The 23679-nt window shown below is 44.8% G+C and overlaps 1 pseudogene; it reads right to left on the bottom strand.

Moving 5' to 3' along the window:
* LOC124615647 overlaps positions 1 to 23394 on the bottom strand; it is a 40552-nt pseudogene extending 17158 nt beyond the window's left edge.
* Between the last annotated feature and the right edge of the window lie 285 nt (positions 23395 to 23679).

Raw genomic sequence — 23679 nt, 5'->3', positions numbered from 1 at the left:
CAATATACACTCCTGGAAATTGAAATAAGAACACCGTGAATTCATTGTCCCAGGAAGGGGAAACCTTATTGACACATTCCTGGGGTCAGATACATCACATGATCACACTGACAGAACCACAGGCACATAGACACGGGCAACAGAGCATGCACAATGTCGGCACTAGTACAGTGTATATCCACCTTTCGCAGCAATGCAGGCTGCTATTCTCCCATGGAGACGATCGTAGAGATGCTGGATGTAGTCCTGTGGAACGGCTTGCCATGCCATTTCCACCTGGCGCCTCAGTTGGACCAGCGTTCGTGCTGGACGTGCAGACCGCGTGAGACGACGCTTCATCCAGTCCCAAACATGCTCAATGGGGGACAGATCCGGAGATCTTGCTGGCCAGGGTAGTTGACGTACACCTTCTAGAGCACGTTGGGTGGCACGGGATACATGCGGACGTGCATTGTCCTGTTGGAACAGCAAGTTCCCTTGCCGGTCTAGGAATGGTAGAACGATGGGTTCGATGACGGTTTGGATGTACCGTGCACTATTCAGTGTCCCCTCGACGATCACCAGTGGTGTACGGCCAGTGTAGAAGATCGCTCCCCACACCATGATGCCGGGTGTTGGCCCTGTGTGCCTCGGTCGTATGCAGTCCTGATTGTGGCGCTCACCTGCACGGCGCCAAACACGCATACGACCATCATTGGCACCAAGGCAGAAGCGACTCTCATCGCTGAAGACGACACGTCTCCATTCGTCCCTCCATTCACGCCTGTCGCGACACCACTGGAGGCGGGCTGCACGATGTTGGGGCGTGAGCGGAAGACGGCCTAACGGTGTGCGGGACCGTAGCCCAGCTTCATGGAGACGGTTGCGAATGGTCCTCGCCGATACCCCAGGAGCAACAGTGTCCCTAATTTGCTGGGAAGTGGCGGTGCGGTCCCCTACGGCACTGCGTAGGATCCTACGGTCTTGGCGTGCATCCGTGCGTCGCTGCGGTCCGGTCCCAGGCCGACGGGCACGTGCACCTTCCGCCGACCACTGGCGACAACATCGATGTACTGTGGAGACCTCACGCCCCACGTGTTGAGTAATTCGGCGGTACGTCCACCCGGCCTCCCACATGCCCACTATACGCCCTCGCTCAAAGTCCGTCAACTGCACATACGGTTCACGTCCACGCTGTCGCGGCATGCTACCAGTGTTAAAGACTGCGATGGAGCTCCGTATGCCACGGCAAACTGGCTGACACTGACGGCGGCGGTGCACAAATGCTGCGCAGCTAGCGCCATTCGACGGCCAACACCGCGGTTCCTGGTGTGTCCGTTGTGCCGTGCGTGTGATCATTGCTTGTACAGCCCTCTCGCAGTGTCCGGAGCAAGTATGGTGGGTCTGACACACCGGTGTCAATGTGTTCTTTTTTCCATTTCCAGGAGTGTATATCGCTGGTGTGATTGTCGATTGTTTCATGTTTACTCACTCTGTCGTTATCTCGAAAATATTCGTAATTAATTCTGTTTCTTGAGTCTCTGTTTTGTTGAAGTACAATAATGAGTAAAAGTAAAGTTATTAGAAATCCTCTGAAGGCTTTTAAGAAAAGGAGAAATGTTGGAAAGCCACAGGTATGTGTTATTACTGTAAACAATAAAGACGATAACCAAGTGAGTGAACCTAACCTCTCAAGTACACCTGCCCATAGCAGTCAACGTGGGGAAGAAAATACTTCACAGAAGAAGCTTGGTTCAATGAGTGAAAACTATGAATGTTTTATGGGCGAATCGGATGTGAATGAAATATTTGATATGTCGGTTCTCAAAGGAATTTTTTCAAACTGTGTGAGATGTATTCATTGTAGTGAAGTTGGTCTGGAACTCTCCATAATAAAGCACGTAGGACTTGCTAGTGAAATACAACTGAAATGTGATAAGTGTTCATACATGACCACCTTTTGGAACAGTGTTGCAGTAACTGCAACTGAAGAAAATGGTAGCAAAATCTACGAACACAACAACGAGCGATGCTTGCTTTAGACAAGGAACGCCTTCGGGCTGCAGACAGGGCTGTAAAGAGTCTAGAAATACAAGCAAGAGTAAACAGGAGGAGGAACAAGAGGAAGCTGGAGGAGGAGTTTGCAGAGGATGAAGATAATCCATCCTATGGACCTGGAATGCAGTAAAAAGTTAATCCAATCTTTGTCGCTCGATTCCCAAAACTTTTATTTTCTCATACTAATGACATGTTTTCTAAGGATCGTCCAAACATATTTGTTTCAAACTTTCAGTAAATGTTACATAGTACCTTCTGCATAATTTAACACAGCCTTTTTCCAAAAAACTGTATATTTTTGAATATATAAATAAAAAATTGCAAAAAAATGTTGTGAATGTTCATTACAATTGAAAAAAAAAATCATCTTTAATAACTGAACTAAAATTTTGTAAAATCCCTGTGTTAAGTTGTAGCCCATATTCCAATAAATAATCTGTAAAAAGTTCAACTTCCTACCTCAAATACTTTGTGAGGAAAGATGTAATTTATAAGCGTTATTTTAACATTGCAAGTATGGGGCGTTCCGGAGCCCCTTAAAGTGAAAGTCAGACTTGTCAAATTTTGGTAAAAATTATTTTCTACATACTTTAACGCGAAATTAATATTTCGCTTTACATTTTAATTTCAAAGAATTATATCTGATCACATACCGTTATTAATTTTGCATTGATGGTATCAATTTTTACGAAACTGCCGTTGCAGACACATTTTGCTGATATTTATTTCACTAATTCTGCCTGACATTAATTCCCGCCACTTTTCCATTATAAGCTCTAAAAGTCTAGTGACGATTGAACTGGGACTCCTCTATCCCACTGTGTGCAGTGAACTGCGGCTGCTAGTTGGTGGAGTTAATAAAAGTGAATGTTATTTAAGCGTGAGCGATGTTATTGAACGTTGTTCAGTTAAGAGATGCCTGAGTCAGATAGCAAATACCGCTAAAAATATTTTGCTAGTGATGATATGCTTTCACTTGTTTGCCATTACTGTTTTCTGACGCATTAGCCGAGCATCATGTAGATGCAGCTGGGTTTATTACATAATCTACATATTCAACATTTTATTTGCTCCTCACAGCATTACTTTTTAAATCAAAAAACTATATTACGTGACAAAATGTATTTTTTTCCCTGTTGACACGATATGTAAAGTCAATTAAATAAGAACTTGTAAGCCAACGATTTCTAAATAAGAATGTATATTATTAATAAATCGAGCTTGAGAGGCTACCATTCTTCTACGTTATATAATATTTTCACTGCGCGGCAGAAGCAACATGTAAGTCCTCTGTACTGCCTGCTTATGGAATAATAAGTCGCATTTAATTATTCTCTTAATATCGCAAGAATATTTCCTTGTAAATATCGAAATCTGATAATCTTAATTCCTAAATTATTTCGGCGTACGAAGTTTATCAAACTTTCACGGTCGAGTGTCGCTGGACAGTGAGGGCACACAACCAAAACGCGTTGGCCCGAGGCATAACGCTTCTAGTGCTTAATAACAATTTGTGCATATAAGATAGCGTGTTGAAATATTTTTGATCCCTCAGTGACCTATGTCGACAGTTGTAGCTGTCATCTTCGGATCTGCGATATACTAAGAAAAGAACATTACTATGACAATCTGGGCCGGCCGCTGTGGCCGAGCAGTTCTAGGCGCTTCAGTCCGGAACCGAGCTGCTGCTACCGTCGCAGGTTCGAATCCTATGTCGGGCATGGATCTGTGTGATGTCCTTAAGTTAGGTTTAAGTAGTTCTAAGTATAGGGGACTGATGACCTCAGATGTTAAGTCCCATAGTTCTTAGAGCCATTTGAACCATGTCAATCTGCATAATTGTACACCAGTAAAGAAGTTGAAACAACCACACTGGTCATAGTATGAAGGCTTTCACGACCGGATGACATGTCTTCTGGTAAACCTTCCGGGATGTAAGGTCGTGGTCCATGAAACTCTTCAACTCCTAACGTTACCTTAATAATATAAATCCAAGAACCCAGTTTGCAATGGAGAGAGAAAATGATAACGAAATACCGTTTTTGGATGTTTTAGTTATGAGACAGACAGATGGAAGATTGAAGCAACAGATTTTTAGAAAAATAACGCACACAGACAGATACTTACATAAAAACTCTAACCACCATCCACAACAAAAGAGAGGTGTGATTAAAAGTCTCGTTGACAGAGCCAGACGGATTTGCACGCCGGAGTATCTAGACGTCGAATTAAAACATCTGAAGCACGCTTTTGAGAAAAATGGCTACTCAAAGAAAGAAGTAAGCAGAATACTGCACCCAAACAACAAAAAGCCTAATGACAAGCCCGAAAAACGATGGAAGAATACAGTCCCTCTCCCTTTTATAAAGAAAGTAACGGATCAGATTGGAAAGATTTTAAGTAAACATGACATTAGACCTGTTTTTAGACCAACGAAGAAAATTTGTCATGTTCTCCGGTCTGTAAAAGATAAACGCGCTCCTCTATCAGCCAGTGGCGTATATAAAATTCCGTGCACGTGTGGTAAAGTTTATATTGGAACAACAAAAAGAAGCGTAAATACACGGATAAAAGAACACAGAAGTCTTTGCCGATTAGGAAAAACAGATAAATCGGCTGTAGCAGAACACGCTTTTCAGTCAGGAAATCATCAAGTGAAGTTTACCGAAACAAAAATTTTATCTACGACGACGAACTATTACCCACGGCTTTGTAGAGAAGCAATTGAAATATATAAACATAGGGATAATTTTAATCGGATAGAAGAGACCATGAAACTTAGTGATATTTGGACAGTAGCACTACAGAATTGCTAGACAGTTTTACCCGTGACGAGATTACGATAGATAGTTAAGTTTTATCTCTGACAAAGATTATCTCTGCATATCACGTGTAACTCTGGTCACGCCCACTTTCTACGATATATAAGTCGCTCTCAGACGTTCGACCCGTCAGTCGGCAAGACTCACCGGAGGAGAAACACCCCTCTGAAGATGTCCAGCGCAGCTCTGGACGAAACGTTAGGAGCTGAAGAGTTTCATGGACCACGACCTTACATCCCGGAAGGTTTACCAGAAGATAACTACACTGGTATTCCAAAGACTATTTAATAATCGTTATAATGACTCACGCCACCAGTTGACCAAGCGAGTAGCCGCCCATCGAAGCTTCCATTCCACGCCTCCTCGGTGTTTGCTGGTGGGCAGTGGCTGTAACGGCTCCACGGACGACCCATGCACATATTTCCACAAAGAGTGTAAAATATTGTGATGTGGTTATTATGTATTTGTTTCAACTTGTATACCGGTGTTCAGTTATGCGGATTGTCGTAGTAATATTCTTTCCCTTTTATATTTATAACGATATGTTTACGCAATGTGTATACATAAACATACAGTTATAAATGTCCCCGTTCGTAGTCGCTAATTATATCAATATGTTTACTTTTGTGCTGCAACATATAGCTATAATCAGCGGTGGAAGTATATTTGCGAACGCCGACAGTGTGCGGCTGTTTCTTGTTGGATCGTCTGATGAGTCGGAAGTTGTATTGCAGAGGAGAGAAAATGCCTATTCAAAGTATAATTATTTTTGGATAGCTCAACATGAATTTCCTAGGGGACCGTAGTTTATCATGCATTTACCAGTAGAATATGGCGCGGAGAAAATATTTCGCCGCATGCAACTTCCGTCCGCTTTCGACGAAAGAATTCGTGACAGTGAATTCTCTATTTGGCAGAAACACAAGGAAAATTAAATAAGTTCATGAAGGAGTGAGACATAGGTTCTATACTAAATAAATAGTCCGTACACCAGTTCCATTTAACTCTGAATTTATGGCAATTAATAGGTGAACTTACACTGCAACGGATTTAACATGGATGCCGTTTTGACTGCCACTTCTCTTCTCGTAATGAAAATAATTCCTTAGACATTTTCACACACACGTCGCACAATAAATCTACTGCTATGCAGTATTGCACTTTTAGTATTGCACTTTTACTTTACACAAAAATAATGTTATTTTTAACGATAATAATACGCCGGCAAGACATGCGCGTCCGACACAAGTTACAAGAGACAAGAGAAGAAAAAATGAGCAACTGAGTAACTGTTAATCGAGAATATCTCGTACATCAAAAGAATGTGTAAAAGTGTTCTTCTTCTGTCCGTTTTCCGCGCCGCGGTTTTCAAAGTCAGTAATTCATTGCATCTCTGACGGCGCTTCGACAATAAACACGTTACGTCACAGGTCGTTCACCTTTTGCATTCTCGCAGCATTATTTGCTAACTGTAGCTGTTGCCGAGCGGCTGCTCGATTAGTGGATGATTTAAAATGATAAGGCAATCACAGAATGTTACATATTGTAGATCCGAACATGAGAGGCAGATCTGTCGAAATTGGTCACTGAGGAAATAAAAATACTTCCTCACGCAATCTTGTTTGCAAAAATGCTTATTTATCACTAAAGATCAGATCACACCCGGTAACGTTTTCAAATTATATCATCATTTCTTTTCAGCGATGTGAATAATTAATAATATTTATTAATTTTTGAGATATGAACGGTTGCTTGTAGGAGGTTTTAATGCCGATCATAGGCCACAAACATAATCACATCGCTGTTGCAGTGTGCCTTCATGATGTGGCACAAATATGCACGTGATGTTTTGAATCATTCAGATTTTTAGCGCCACTTTGTATGATGCAAAGATGAATTAGGTACGTTTACAAAAATAATGGCCATATTTTGTGGAAAAACAAAATGTGGATGAAATATGCCCACTTCTTGTACTTGAGTTCCAATTATCCATATTTTATTCGTCTTTTCACGACATGAATTTCTGCGAGGAAACACAAAAGTTTAATGACAAACGTTATGTGCACACACTGCGTTCGATTAAGAGACGTGAACACCTCAAAGTATTTTGTACATCAATCACAGCATCAAATATATGCTTTACAGTCTTTGTTAATTCGAGGCCTGTAACATTATTGACTAGTGGAAAATGTTTGTTTGTGAACGGAAACATTGATTGTGAAGCACATGTCTGGCGCTGATATCCTGTGAGAACTGCAAAGGAAGTACCGGTAAGTCTGAGGTTTAAAGTCTTTACGACGTAGTCATTCGAGACGGAGTACATGCTCCGTTAGAGAAAAGTTGGGGATGGAAATTGGTCATATCCTTCAGAGAAACTACCCCAGCCTTCGCATTAGGCGATTTAGGGAAATCAAGCAAACCAAGAAAAACCTAAATTGGAGTGACCGGATGGGATCCGAATAGCTGTCCTCCAGAATACAAGCACAGTGTCTGACTTACCGCTACATCGCACAGTGTGAGAACTACCATGGGTCTTCAGTTGAAACTTCCGGGCTGAGAGGCCGTGGTCGATGTATAAAATTTCTACTTGACGTTTTGTCTCTATCAGCGGGAGACATCTTCTGAGGTCATCCGGCTACTGCCACTGTGGCTCCAGGTACTCTCGCATTTATAGAGCGCATAGAGGACATCACCATTCGTCACGTGATGCCGACGGTATGCCTATCTTTGGAAGGTGTCATCATTCTCGATTAAGAGTAATCGACTGTCATTCTCCTGGCGCATAATCATACAATGTAGGCTTTCACGGCCGGTGTTGTCTTCAGTTGAAACTTCCGGGCTGAGAAGCTGTGGTCGATGTACAAAATTTCTACCTGACGTTTCGTCTCCATCTGCGGGAGACATCTTCTGAGGTGTGTCTGAACGCCTAGTATGCGCACGATGTTTACTTTTGGGAATTTTTTGTTTTCTCACAAAAATTTGCACAGTCGAAGGCTGAATGAAACATTATCATTGGAGCTCAACTAAGTGGCCATATTTCATTCACTTCTTGTTCATCATAAATCAGGTACCCTGGTATCGTTCACAGAACTCGTCCCAGCGTGATTTATAGTGGAGGTAACGGCATAAATATTTTCACGCTGTGCATGAGCGGAGAACGTGTAGCGGAAGCTGTTGCGCATGTAGTAATCACAAACGTAACCGTCTGAAGATAGTCGTAGTTGCAGTAAACTGGTAATGGGCGTCAAGTACAGCTTCTTAAAAGTATTTACGGCCGTTTGCGGTCTCCCTCGGCAAAATTTAACGACGTTGAATGGTCCCCGCACCGTATAGAGGGTGTATTGACCCGCAAGAGAGGGCTGAAGGAACTCTTGTGGCGAGGGGTGAGGGGTTGCGGCATCCCCTTGATCCCGCCGGCCAAGACTACGGTGGTGGGGGAAGTGGGGGGGGGGGGTGTTGCGCGCCTCGCAACGTCATTTCCTCCCCCGCAGCGCTGCGCCAACCCCACCTCCACCCCACCTCCTGGAGCACGCCGCACGCTGCTGTTTGCGTTCCGGAGACCGCTAATTGGATCACATTTAATATTTACCGACTCTTGGCGATCAGCCCTGCCTCTCCCCAGGCAGCGGAAAGTCAAGCAAGCAAAATGCCGCAGCCTCGGGCAGGCGGGAAAGGGGATTAAGTGGTCGAGACGATGGCGGCGAGATCCAGCCTAAAGCGGACGGAGCGCTTCGCTACTTTGACAAAACACAGTATATACAGTTCCACACAGTTAATGGAATGACCCCATTAATAAATATAGACTTCGATCAGAAATCGGTAGCCAAGGTAGAATATTCAAAATAACTAGGTGTGTGCATTGATGAGGGGTTGAACTGGAAAAATCACACTGAGGATCAGCTGAAACGTTTGAGTTCAACAAATTATGCTATTAGGGTCATTACAAATTTTGGCGATATACATCTGATTAGCTTACCACGCCTATTTTCATTCTCTGCTTTCGTATGGCATCATATTCTGGGGTAACTCATCATTGAGTAAAAGAGTGTTCATAGCACAAAAGCGTGTAATCAGAATAATTGCTGGGGCTCATCCAAGATCATCCTGCAGACACTTATTTAAAGAGCTAGAAATCTTCACTGTAGCCTTGCGAGGTACCGGGGCAAGCAGTGTATTTAACGCTAAATTCTTCTAGAATCTACATATGTAAATGATACTCTAAGCCCCCCCTATTCTAACTCCGACTTTTGCTGTTGCACATGGGTTAAAAATATACGCAAACTGACTGTAATCAACCCTGCAAGTGGAATAGAAAAGAGTTTGGCAACTGCAATAATTTAATTTGATAAATAAGTTAAATAAAGGAAGGCTTCATTAATGTAGTGAGAAATGATGGGTTGCTCTACCGATTAACAGAATGAAAGTTCTGTCCAAAATAACAATATGATTTATTAAGACTAAACACAAAATAATAAACAAAAACACATGAAACATTTATAATACATCAAATTGGCTCAAATTGGATACTCAAACAAACGCTGTGAAGGTGAAGTTGTCCCTAAACTAGATTGTGAGGTTTAAGACGAAGTGGTATGTGGAGCCAATTCCTTGCCACTGAAATCTTAAGAGAGACACACAGCTAACCCAACATTAATTGCTGCTACTCAAGACAGAATAAAGTTAGAAAAAGACGAACAGGCGCGCTCTGCTGAGCTCTGATTATCACCTATGAAAATCCCTATCTGCCGGTGCTGCGGACATACATTACCAAACTGTCTTCTTAACTGCCAGAACACGATCTGGCGTACCGGAGGCGATGGCTGGTTGCTTCGACGTCCTCGACCGAAAGGCGAGAGCCGACTACCTAGAGCACCCGTACAGGCCGAACACACAACATTCCCTTCCCCACAACAGTGGCCGTGGTTAAACGTTCCAATGAGCAACTCTAAAACCGGCGGAAAATTCCACTCTATTGCCGGAGCACTACCATTCCACCAATGAAGATTATTGGCGCCAATTTCTGCGCTGATTTTGCTACGTCACGGAGCTATGCCCTGAGCAAGCCAATCATAGTTACTATTTTGCAGAAAGCGCGGGAATTTTCCCGCCACAACTGCCTGGGTACACAAGTCATTCCCACGCCTCGCTGGTAGCCTGCCAGAAAGTGTTTTCGCTAAGTTTCTGAGAAGTAACGGAACCTCTAGCCCAGCCGCTACTTCAGACCCCTCCGGGCGTGTCTTTTGACAATGTCGGCGTCTGCAAAGCATTCACTCGACTTCCTCACACCCATCGGCTTAACCCTTTCCAGATCAGCTGAGCCCGCCTGTCACCGGACCACCCGGGTGACGAGAGATGCTGCGTGGGAAGTCTGCGTGTGAAGGAATAGCGACTTTTCACTGTATGCAATTAGAGAGGAAAATCGTAAGATAGAATTATGAGAGGGGGCTCATGCCACCTCTCAGCCTCACAATATATATCACTTATGAAATTTGTTATTAACAATCCGAACGAATTCAAAAGTAATAGCAGTGTACATGGCTACAACACTAGGAGAAAGGATGATCTTCACTACTCAAGGTTAAATCTAACTTTGGCTCAGAGGGGGGCAAATTATGCTGCCACAAAAGTCTTTTGTCACTTACCTAATAGCAACAAAAGTCTGACAGATAGCCATATAGCATTTAAAAGGAAATTAAAAGAATTTCTTAATGGCAACTCCTTCTACTCATTAGATGAATTTTTGGATATAGTAAGGGGGTAATTTCCCAACCCCCACAAAAAAAATAATTAAAAATATTGACTGTCATGTAACATTTTGTCTAATGTAATATCTTGTATAGACATCTTTTATTAACCTGACACATTCCACATCATTACGAAGTGTCGTATTCATGACCTATGGAACAAGTACTAATCTAACCTCATCTAATCTAATCAAAGCGTGGCGTGAACCACAGTAGGTGGCGTGAGCTACACGAGGGACACTGTGTGGGTTGAGGAGCTGGGACGTCAACAACCAAGTTTCTCGGGAAGAAAGTGTTGGTTCTGACGTTGGTGGATGGGAGGGAGGGGGGTGGGGACAGTGTTATCGTCTTCTAACGCCGAAAATGAACCCATTTTGGGCAGTCACTTACGTTACAGTAGTGGATTTTATGCTTTTGTTTCTTTCTTGTCTTTATTTTATTAGTTTGCTTTGTTTTCACGAGAGGGATGCTCATAAAACTTCATTAGATTGTTCTTCTTCATCCACCCTAGAGCCTGGATCTCGCACCTTCTCACTTCCATCTGTTGCACTCTGTGGGAAACAGTATGGAGATGATGAGATGGTTACTGATGCAGCGTCAACGGTCTTGTGCCACTGGCAACATCGGTTCCCGTCAAATCTCCGAAGTTAAGCGCTGTTAGGCTTGACTAGCACTTGGATGAGTGACTGTCCTGGTCCGCCGAGTGCTGTTAGCAAATGCGGTGTACCCAGCCTTTGTGAGGCCAATTGAGGAGCTACATGTTTGAAAAGTAGCGGTTCGAGTCACGAACACTGAAAATGGGTGGGAGAGCGGTATGCTGACCAGAAGCCCCTCCATATCCGCATACAGTGACGACTATAGGCTGAGCATGAGACAGCCTTCAATCAGTACGATTGGGCCTTCTGAGGCCTGCCAAACGGAGTTTGACTTAGTTTGTTTTCATGGTACACCTCAAATGTTTCATGAGGGCTCTGATATTTACTCCAGTGAGTGATCTTCCATAAGAAAGACTGAATATCTGAGGGCGAAAACTGAATTTTTGCGCCACAGAAGAATGTACAAAATTTTAATGTTTTCCCCAGCCAGTGCTGAGCAAAGCCAAAACACAATGTCTCAACTGGGCTGACAACCAGGCAGGAGAGCCGATACGGCAATATTGTGGCTCACCTTCGAGGCCACTGCCACACATCGCTGCAGCGAGATGTCTGAATCACCAATTCGACAATATAACTTCACTGTGAAGGGAACATTGTCATTGTGACACCACTGTACGGTTTCATTGCAGAAAGCGCCAAGGTGAAGTGCTGAAAACCTCAGTTGAGGCACTGAAATGTGCTGAAGACCATTGATGAACCCAAAAAACGAGGTCACATTTAGTCATCCTCTCCAAACAAAAACTTCATTGCCTCTGACACAGTTATAAATACTGAGGTCCCAGAGCCCTTTTATATTTCAGTTGGTGTGAACCAGCTTCGAAGCAAGATGTATGATGTGCTGACTGTCATTCGCCAGATGACTACTACCTTCGAGCCTGCAGTCAGCCCAGTCTGCTGGACTTACTCACTGTTAACAGCTGTCCACTCATTTGTTGATGCGAAGACTTGGAGTCTTCTATCAGTGGCCAAAAGGGTGGCGCGCTAGCTGCTGCTGCCCCCTCACTTGGATCTATGCACCAACACTGGCGTCCACAGGCCACAGCCTTCCTCTCATGGAGAGGCCATGATGTAACTCTTCACCACATTCACGCAGATCTCCTGGAAGTTTATTGGGGCACTCTCTCCGACCTCAACGTGTGTGCCCTAGTAAAAAGGAGCCGTTCAGCTGTTGGACATCATCGCCAGACGAGCAACGCCTGCCGCCAGCTCCGCCAGCTACCCTGCACGGCGCCGCACTTGTTGTGGTAGCTGCCGTAAATTCGCTGATGGTCTTGAGAGGCTGCTGAGCTGGACACGTCAGCAACTTACACTCCAGAATGCATTGTGACAGGCTACCTGCAGGCAACCCCGATTAGCAACATCTACTATCTCTTGGGCTTAGCACCTCCAGTTGTCAGAAGGGAACTGTAACTGAAATGGAAAGAAAGACGCAGCAGATAGATCCAAGACATCCCCTGTGTGGATGTGAATTTCAATGTATCAGTCACCAAGATAGAAATCGAGAAAAAGTTTCCTGCAGACAACACAACCAGTTCCAGACTGAGAACTGGAGTATCTCGGCGTAAGATAAACATGAAGAAACGGGGATAAAGCTCAGAGGATGAGCTGTGTGATTGTGGTGAACCTCGAGGTCACCAGCAGCTACTCAACTGCAGGGAACTTGCAGAACCTGTCCCGATGGACGATCTGGTTATTGCCAATGATAAGGCAGTTCATAGAGAGGACTTCTGGGCATCACATGGAATATAATCATATGTATATATATTGTAACCAATATACATATATATTCTTTTGCTTGTGCTGTTTTTCCTGCAGATACGCAGGCTCGGCATGGTTAATCGGCTGTGGCAATGTTAGTTGAAGGGGTGGCTGTCTGCGACTAGAGTAATCCACGGAATAGTGCGAAAGTGTTCAGATGTCTGCGAGTCGTGTAACTGAGGCGGGACGTGGGGACCAGCCCAGTATTCACCTAGGGGGATGTGGAAAACCGCCTAAAAACCACATCCAGGCTGACTGGCACACCAGTCCTCGTCGTTAATCCACCGGGCGAATTCAATCCGGGGCCGGCGCACCTACCCGAGTCCAGGAAGCAGTGCGCTCGGCTAACCTGGCGGGTTATATATAAAACTCTTCTGTATGCTGAGTCCGCCGCCCTCCTCGCTAGTGCCACGGCACGGAGAAGACGACTCAGTCGTAAAACCAAAGTTAATAAATGCATTTTTTGCTAATGCTGTCTCATCAGTGTCCAGGGTGAGCAAACGTTAAAGGCTTTTCGGCCTCCCTCACTCCTCCCCTGTACCAGCAGCAGCCGTAGCGATGCCCGCAAGATGCACAGGTCGCGGCGCGCATATCAGGAGGGTAGGCTTGAGCTCGCTGTCCCCTTTCAGCCCAGAAGACGAACTGCGGTTCTATACCCGTTAATTCGTAATTGGGTATTTATGTACAAACGAGAATTGCGTCTTCTACTGGAATTCGGTATTATGGAGACTCACAGTTTATTAGTTCTACACTGATTAGGGTCCTAATAATTTGTTACGGCTGTACTGGGCACAATAATATTAAAATCATGCCAAAGTGATTATTGGTTACATCAGGCACTATATCTATTATGAAATGAGCATTGTTAATCAGAAGAGACTAAATGCTATAAACAAGCCTTAATACCATTTATATCTAGCATAGAATTTAAATTACAGCATACTGCAAAGCTGTGTGTTTCACTGTAGTACTAGCAATCATTAAGACCCCATTACAGCAAATTCCAGTAGCAGATGTTGTTTTCGTTTGTACGTAAATACCCAGTTACGAGTAAACAGGTTTTGGAAAGCAGTTCGTCTGCTGCGCTAAGCCTGCGAGAGAGAGAGTTCAGGCCTACCCTCGTGACGTATGCGCTGGGTCTGTCTTTCTCATGGGCCTCACGCTGTAGGAATTGATTTCAAATTGGCGTCACACTCCATGCGACATTTGCTATATTGGTTTCGTGACGGTTTGCTTTTTTTTTATTCCAACTTGCGGTATGCCGTTTCAAGGAAACGGCGCACTGAAGGTTTATCACAAACACGCTACCCTTGGTATGAATTCTTGCAATCAAATGTCAATTAATGACGCGTTGACAGTAAAAGTCTTACGATATCGTAAGATAAATAATAATGGTGATAATTTCATGAGCTCACCGTGCCCGTGTGGATAATAAGTAGATGGCTTGGGTTATTCTGGAGGAGGAGGCCAACTGCGAGGTCATCGGTCTCATCGGATTAGGGAAGCATGGGTAAGAAAGTCGGCCGTCCCCTTTTCAAAGGAACCGTCCCGGCATTTGCTTGAGGAGATTTAGGGAAATCACGGTAAACCTAAATCAGGATGGCCGGACGCGGGACTGAACCGTCGTTCTCCCGAATGCGAGTCCAGTGTGATAAGAAGTAGAGTTACAGTGCCAAAGAAAGAAGGATCGTGTCCTATTGTATGCAAAAACTTTTTTCTTTCATCTCTGCCTTTTGTAACAGATTCTGGGACCAACAATCAACCTGAATACGTCGCTGTGCGAAGCTAACGTGCCATATTTGGTTGTTTAAGTATTTACACTTGCGTATTAAAGGTATCTCCAAAACGTGTCATTTCTTAGTGTGGTTTGTTCTGCTAAAGTGTCGGGAAATGTACGTAAACGTGAAATGTGTGGAGGTAGTGCACTGAGGACTGAAATAAAGCCAGAGCTTAACACTGAACATGAGTAGGTTAACACATTTTGCTGACTCGTCGTTGTAACTCAGGAGGAAATTTAAAAGCAGAACACTAATTAGTGACGATCAACGTAACGTGAAGAAAGACTAGCATTAAAACTCTGGTTATTAGCAACCAGGGACATTTACGTCAGTCACGTCTTTGAATTTCAGTACATATACATGAGGTAGTTTCTTATGTCTGCAGTGACGTAATGTGTAAAGCAATTCAAGAATTTTATTAAAGTAACTTATATATCAGAAAGATAATGTCAATAAAATGTGAGTAATGAAACGTGAAAAAGACGTACAACCTGTCACATAGGTTACTTGATAAAACCTGCTGTATAATTTGTTAGAGGTCAGAAAGGACGATTCTGGGAAGCCCATTTTTATCATCAAAAATCTCAAACATAACAGCTTTGTAATTACAGATAGCATGAACATACGCAACGGGGAACTATCAGGTCTTTTGTATATTTTTAATATTGATAACAATAATGGATATGTATTTGCACTTTCAAAATTATGCTTCAGTGTACTTTTCCTTTTTAATAAAAGCTTGTGCCTGTTCACTCTGTCTGAGCCTGGTGCAAGTATTTATAATGAAGTTTCTCGTCTGTTTTTCGTTCCCAATTGGACCAGATTAGTGCGAGTGAAATATTTAGCTGTAGTTCCTGCTGTTTCCGAGGGACCACTCACCTACAGGACAAGGTGGAGCCAGCGTCACGATCAGCTTACTCAAAATGCGGGGCTGGACACGAACACACCATTTTGACGTCACTTCCGGCTCATGTCCCAGGGCACCATCATGCTCCACACTTCATCGCCCTACATCGGTAAGGGCCGCAGCCCACCGACCCTTACGGAATTAGTTTTTACAATAATTTGATAGGGAAAAGAGCCTACACTGAGTGAAAATAAGAACATAAATTACTGATGAAGTAGTTTCCATTCATAACCTAACTGAAAAAGTTAGTTCTGTAGAAAGAGGAATATACAGATTTTTTTTTGACATTATATTTGGTAGTTACAGGAAGAAAAACAGGCTGTATGTGTTGTCTCATAAATATTTTTGGTGGCTTTGTATGTATGTTATTTCGCTAGGAAATGAACGTCGATGTTTTGAAATAAGTGGACAACACTTGTGTTTTTGCTTCATTGTCAGCAGTTTACCATACGATTTTAATCAGGAACATTCAACACGAAATTTGCTTTGGCCATTAATAAACTTTTCATTGCTATTACCTAATTTTGACTCTATATTATGACTACCTAAATGACGAATGACATCCCATAATCTCCCTTTCAGCGTTCTGTACTGGGATAAGGGAAGTGACGCCGTGTCCAAAGTTCCGCCTAGTGTGGGCACCCCTCCATTTGACAGTGAAGCTGACGTGCGGTGTGAATCGGCCTTAAGGCAACTAAGAAAGGCATCCTATATATCGATGACGAGAAAGTATATCGAGGTGCGGTTTAGCTAACAGCGGACAATATGACGAATGTTTTGAAGCGCGCAAGTAATATTTGACGTTTATAGCCGCAGATTTACGAATAAAGACTTTTATTGAAGTATCTGCATTCTCTGTGGCATTAGAGGGCGTCTTCGAACAGGATATCAGTCACAGTAGATAATATGTGTGGGACTTGATCAAAATAAATCGTCTCCAGACAGACGCACTGCACGCCGAATCTAATCTGGACTTACAGCAACGTTATACGGCGTTTCATGTCTTCGGGACTTGCAGGCGCCTGAATGCGGTGACCTCAGAATTACTGAAGTAACAGAGAGATTACAAGCGTCTAAAAAATGAGACTGGCATGAAATGCAAAATGGATAAGCAGGAATGGTTAGAGGACAAATGTAAGAAAGATACAGAAGCATATACACTGAAGAGCCAAAGAAACTGGTACACCTCCCTAATATCGTGTAGAGCCCCGCAGAAGTGGCCCAGCACCACGTGGCATGGACTCGACTAATGTCTGAAGTAGTGCTGAAGGGAACTGACACCATGAATCCTGCAGGGCTGCCCATATAGCCGTAAGAGTACGAGGAGAGTGAAGATCTTTTCTGAACAGCACGTTGCGAGCCATCCCAGATATGCTCAATAATGTTCATGTCTGGGGAGTTTGGTCGCCATCGGAAGTGTTTAAACTCAGAAGAGTGTTCCTGGAGCCACTCTGTAGCAATTCTGGACGTGTGGGGTGTCTTATCGTCCTGCTGGAATTGCCCAAGTCCGTCGGAATGCACAATGCACATGAATGGGTGCATGTGATCAGACAGGATGCTCACGTACGTGTGACCTGTCAGAGTCGTATCTAGACATATCAGGGGTCCCTTATCACTCCAACTACTCACGCCCCACACCATTACAGAGCCTCCACCAGCTTGAGCAGTTTCAAATGGTTCACATGGCTCTGAGCAGTATGGGACTTAACATCTTAGGTCATCAGTCCCCTAGAACTTAGAACTACTTGAACCTAACTAACCTAAGGACATCACACACATCCATGCCCGAGGCAGGATTCGAACCTGCGACCGTAGCAGTCCCGCAGTTCCGGACGGCAGCGCTAGAACCGCACGACCACCGCGGCCGGCTGAGCAGTTTCCTGCTGACGTAAAGGTTCCGTGGATTTATGAGGTTGTCTCCATACCCGTACACGTCCATCCGCTCGATTCAATTTGGAATGAGACTCGTCCGACCAGGCAACATGTTTCCAGACATTAATAGTCCAATGTCGGTGCTGACGGACCCAAGTGAGGTGTAAAGTTTCGTCTCGTGCAGACATCAAGCGTACACGTGTGGGCCTTCGGCTCCGAAAGCCCATATCGATGATGTTTCGTTGAATGGTTCGCAACCTGACACTTGTTGATGGCCGAGCACTGAAATCTCCAGCAGCTTGCGGATGGGTTGCACTTCTGTAACGTTGAACGATTTTCTTCAGTCGTCGTTGGTCCCGTTATTGCAGGATCTTTTTCCGACCGCTGTCGGAGATTTGATGTTTTACCGGATTCCTGATATTCGCGGTACACTCGTCAAATGGTCGTACGGGAATATCCCCACTTCATCGGTAGCTCGGAAATGCTGTGTCCCATCGCTCGTGCGCCGATGTTCAAACTCATTTAAATCTTGATAACCCGCCATTGTAGCAGCAGTAACCGATCTAACAACTGCACCAGACACTTCTTGTCTTATATAGGCATTTCCGACCGCAGCGCCTGTTTACATATCTCTGTCTGTCTATATTAGTTTCTTCGGCGTTTCAGTGTGTAACTAGGGCTAAGATAGATGCCATCTACAGGTAAACTACAGAGACCCTTGGGGAAAAGAGAAGCAGCTGTATCAATAGCGATAGCTCAGATGAAAAACCAATACCACGCAAAGAAGAGAAAGTTGAAAGATGGACAGAGCATATACAGAAGCCATATAAGTGAAAAGAACTCGAAGGAAACATTATAAAACGGGAAGAGGACGTAGATAAATATGACGTATGAGATATGGCACTACGAGAAGAAATAGACAGATCAGTGAAAGACTTAAGTCAAAATAAGGCCTCTGTAATAGACGAGATGCCGTCAGAATCCCTGATGTCCTTGGAGGAGCCAGTCAGAGCAGAGCTACTCCACGTGCTATGCAACTTGTATGAGCAAGGTGAAATACCGTCAGACTTCAAGGAGAATTTCGTAATTACAATCTCAAAGAAAGCAGGTGCCGACCGGTGTGAATACTATGGAATTATAGTGTTAATAACTCGTGGTTGCAAAATACTAACTCAGTTATTTGTAGAAGAATGGAAAATCTGGTAAAAGCCGACCCTGGGGAAAACTGAGGTACGATTTCGAAGAAATGTAGGAACCCGTGAGGCTACACTGACCCTGCAGCTTCTTTTAGACGATAGTCTAGGGAAAAGTAAACGAACGTTTATAGGATTTGTAGTCTGAGAGAAAGCTTTTGACGATGGACTTAAGTTAGCAGCGATAAAGTTGTGGGAGCGAAAGGCTATTTACAACTTCTACACAAAACAAGACGGCGGTTACAAGATTGAAGGGGCATGAAAGGGAAGCAGAGGTTGAGAAGGAAGTGAGACAGGGTTGTATCCCACCCCCAATGTTATTCAGTCTGTATACTGAACAAGCAGTAAAGGAAACCAAAGAAAAAATTGTAGTAGGTGTTGGGGTTCAATGAGAATAAATAAAAAAATTTCCAGGTGACATAGTAATTCTATAAGAGACAGCAAAGGACATGGAAGAGCAGTTGAAAGGAATGGACAGTGTCTTGAAGGGAGGATATAAGATAAAATTCAAGGACAGTAAATCAAGGGTAAACTACTCTACGAGAATTAAGTCAGATAATGCTGAGTGAATTAGATTATGAAAGGAGGCACTTAAACTAGTAGATGACTTGTACTATTTGGACAGTAAAGTAACTGATGATGGTCGGCGTAGAGAGGACATAAACTGTAGACTAGCAATGGGAATTAAAGCGTTTGTAAAGAAGAGAAATTTGTTAACATCGAATATAATTTTAAATGTTAGGAAACCCATTCTGAAGTTATTACTCTGGAATATAGATATCGGTATGGCAGCGAAACGTGAACGAAGAAGAATGTAGACAAGAAGAAAATAGAAGCTTTTGAAATGTAGTGCCACAGAAGAAAGCTGAAAATTAAACAGGTAAATTGCATAAGTAGCGAGGTGGCACTTAACAGAATTAGGGAGACAAGGAATTTGTGGCACAGCTTGAGCAAAAGAAGGGGTAGATTCAAGAAGAACGTTCTGAGACATCAAGGGGTCACAAGTTTAGTATTGGAGGGCACTGCGTGTGTGTGTGGGGGGGGGGGGGGGGGAGCGATACAGTCAGCAGATTCAAAAGGATGTAGGTTTCAGTAGTTATTCGGAGTGAAGAGGTTTGCACAGGCTAGAGTAGCATGGAAAAATGAAGTGAAATGATCGTGCGGCATTGTTGGCCGGGAGGCCCGCACTCGGGGAATTTCAGCCATCGGGTTGCAAGTTTTTTTGAGGTGACGTCACATTAGGCGACTTGCGTATCGGTGATAATGAGATGGCGAGGAGAACAACACAACATCCACACCACGTGTGATGAAAAATCTCCTATCTGGCCGGGAATCGAACCCGGGCCCGCTGCTTGGTAGACAAACATGTTAACGCTTTTTTTATTTATTTTTTTATTATTTTTTGCCAGGAACAGGGTAAATGAACAAAATATCTTTATTGGTACAAGCTTAAATACAACATAAATGCCATCTTCCGGCCGAAATAACACGAGACATTACACTCGTACAAGGCGAGCAATTTTTCTTATGAACAAGGTGTAGGAAAAAATGAATAATAATACTGATGTAAGCTAAGAGGTGTGAAGCAATAGACAGTGGTGTGGGGGGAAAACCAGTGTGTTCTGGTATAGTGCATAAAAGAAAGGAGGTGCGGGTCCATGCGGGTTACAATATAGAAAGCAGCGGGTTACAATATAGAAAGCAGCGCGGAGAGTCTCAGATGTCAGCAGGGGGGGGGGGGGGGGAGGGGGGGGGGCAGTGCTGTCGGCGTGTGGCGACATCCACCTGAGCGGGGGTGACGTAAGGATCGCGTGTAGGTTAATTGTCGAAGAAGGCGCGGTAGCGCGGTGGACGCTCGACTTCACTGTGCACGATTTGTAAGTACTGCCAGAAATCAAGGCGTGATTTGTCGCCTTCATTATACATGTAGGTGATCGTCCATCCCTTGACCCATACAATCGCATGATTTTTGGTGGCGGGGAAATAAGTGTTCTCAGGATGGATAAAAGTCCATGGGTCAATCGAGTCCGGCGGAACGCGGAGTTAACAGGCAACGAAATGTCGGCCAAGTTTCCAGACATCACTAGTGGCAGCACAAGTCAGTCGGTGGACATCGCCATCCATGAGGTGGCAAATGGAACAAAGTGGAGAGTCCGTTAGTCCGATGGCTTGAAGAGGTTGATATGTGGTGAATTTTCCATTTGCGACGTGGTACCATGTTGCCCGGACGTTGGAGGGAAGAAAAGGCTGGTGGATATGACGCCAAACCGTGGGCCATCGCTTGGACGGATGTCTGAGTTAGATATTGTTGCTGGATGGGGTGTAAAAATCTTTAGGTCGAAGAGAACGCGTAGTCGGTAAGTGTGTGTGAGCACAACTGAAGTCGACGATGAAATCAGAAATATGCGCCAGATGGTGCTTGATGTGTCCGACTGTTATTGGTGGTGTTATGGTCGCGGGCACAAGAATTTCCAGCAAGCTGCGCGTAAGGGAGTTGCCCCCGTGCCACTGCTTGTGCATGGTGGACACGTACAAAGACGCCGCTCGGAGTCGCACATTGACAAGGCCGGGGCCTCCCGCTCGCGGGGGAAGGGTCAGCGTGTCGTAGCGGACCTTAAAGAGCGTACCGGCCGTAAGAAAGTATCCGAAAGCAGCCTGGAGGCTGCGTCCAATAGTTGATGGCAGCGGGAGGACCTGTGCGATGTGGACCATTCTCGACGCCACATATTGATTGAGGTACTGGACACGTTGTAGAGAATCGAGTCGGCGGAGAAAATTTTCAAATAACTTCCGGGAATTCAGCCAGGTAACACTTTCAGTGACCGCCGATATTTCGGCGGGAGAACACCCCGCCATTTTCAAGGCAAACTGCAACGGACAGGCAGCGTACATGAAAATTTAAAACCTCGGTACTCGGACTGAAGCAGAAAAGATAACACACACACTGAACTCTAGTGCCACCAAAGACGACCAAAGTCAGCGCTATCGATAGTGAGACTATGAATTCGCAGGTGAGGTAGCATTGACTCTGTCCCTCTGTTTTTTGACAAGGGAGAGAGCCGGATTCCAGACATAGTTTAAACAGAAACCTCCATCCCTGCTAACGAGGTTGCTCGCTAATTTAATCTCAACTGCCTCCTTAATAACTCTGTCCCAATAGCTGGACGTGCATGCCAATATCTCGGTGTTATTATTTAACATGGGGTGACCAGTATCCAAGCAATGTTCGGCATTAGCAGATCTACTTGGCTGCTGCAATCGTGTGTGCCTTTTATGCTCAGTACATCGGTCCTCCACGGTCCTGATAGTTTGACCAATATATGCCATGCCGCAGCTACAAGGAATACGATATACACCCGCCTTACGCAGTCCAAGATCATCCTTAACGGAACTCAAAAGTGCTCTGATTTTAGATGGAGGTCGGAAAACACATTTCACATCGTATTTCCGTAAAATAGACCGATCTTGTTGGACGTGTTTCCTACGTAAGGCAAAAAGGCAGTAAACTTAGGTGTTGACTCAGAATTATCATCAATCACCCGATGTACAGTTGGTCGATAGCGCAACGCGCGTTCAATCTGTCTATCACTATAGCCATTTTGACGAAATGTGACCTCAAGGTGGGACAGCTCAGCTGGCAAAGTCTCAGCGTCAGAAACGACATGTGCCCTGTGTACCAAGGTACGAAGTACCCCTTCACGCTGTAAGTACAAGTCGGTGTAAGTATGTTTCCTGTAGACTGCATGTCCCAATGATCCATCATCCTTCCTCCTAACCAACACGTCAGGAAAGGGAAGGCAACCATCCTCTTCCACCTCCATCGTAAACCGAATGTTCGGGTGGATCGAGTTCAGATGTTCTAGAAAGACATTCAAATTCTCCCTAGCATGAGGCCAAACAACGAAGTTGTATACGCCAGGAGAAACTCAGGAGAAGATTTTGTCGCACCGTCGTGTGGATAGTGTGGAGTGGACTCCGAAAATTGACGGCAGCGGAGGTGGAGGTGAAAATGATACCAAGGTATCGTTGTTCTTGTGCACACTGGAGAGGTGCTAAGTCGTCGTGTGAGAGGCCGCGTCCATACTCAGTTAAGCAGGCGGACGAGTAGCGTGGAGAGCTGCGTCAGACGAGTCTTCGTACTGAAGACGCCAACAACAACAATTATAAAAAAAGTAGGTGCTGTGATCACGACCGGGCAACTTTCGTGGCGGGTACTCTGGGGACAGTTACGAGATGAAACATCCGTCTGGTGCGGTAGTCAGTGCAAGCTTGCGGGCGTGGCCGGTGAGACCGGTAGCACGACACGCGACGCAGTGGGCCACTGGAGCGACTCTCTCCAGCCGCAGTCAGAGGCGCGGCCTCGGCCGTCCCGTTACTCCAGCCTCCTGGCGACTTGAGTGATGGTCCCTGTGTGGGCGCCCCGTATGTTTTGACAGCGGCGCACCTGGAGACGCTCCCTGGCCGCCGCGTGGGAAGGAGGAGCTGGTCGCCCTAATCTACCCACACTCGCCACACCTGCTGTACGTAATCGCGCCTCGCACCGGCGGTCGCAGACACCGCTAGCACGGCCATTACTCGGTGCGAGGGACAGCGTCTGTCGAGTCCAACCACCCCAAAGTGGTTTCATGTCGTAAATCTCGCACCTAATGAGGTACTTCGATAGCGCCTCCTAGTTGGGCGTGAGCTTTAAAAAGCTGTACTGCCCACACTGACGGGAAATGAGCTACAGTTCCAGGTTGGCTTAATGGGCGAGGTAGACATAACAGCGATCGGTAACGTTAAGAAACATCAAAACGGACACTTTCTCTTCTACAGTGAGTCAACTGCAGGATTCACGGTAATTTTCTGTTCCCTTACTTTTGCATTCTTCTGTGCCACGAATAAGTAGGGTAAGGTGGGGTAAAACCGACCT

The sequence above is a fragment of the Schistocerca americana genome, chromosome 5 (assembly GCF_021461395.2).
Source record: "Schistocerca americana isolate TAMUIC-IGC-003095 chromosome 5, iqSchAmer2.1, whole genome shotgun sequence".
Taxonomy (NCBI): domain Eukaryota; kingdom Metazoa; phylum Arthropoda; class Insecta; order Orthoptera; family Acrididae; genus Schistocerca; species Schistocerca americana.
This window is presented reverse-complemented; position numbering and strand designations above follow the sequence as displayed.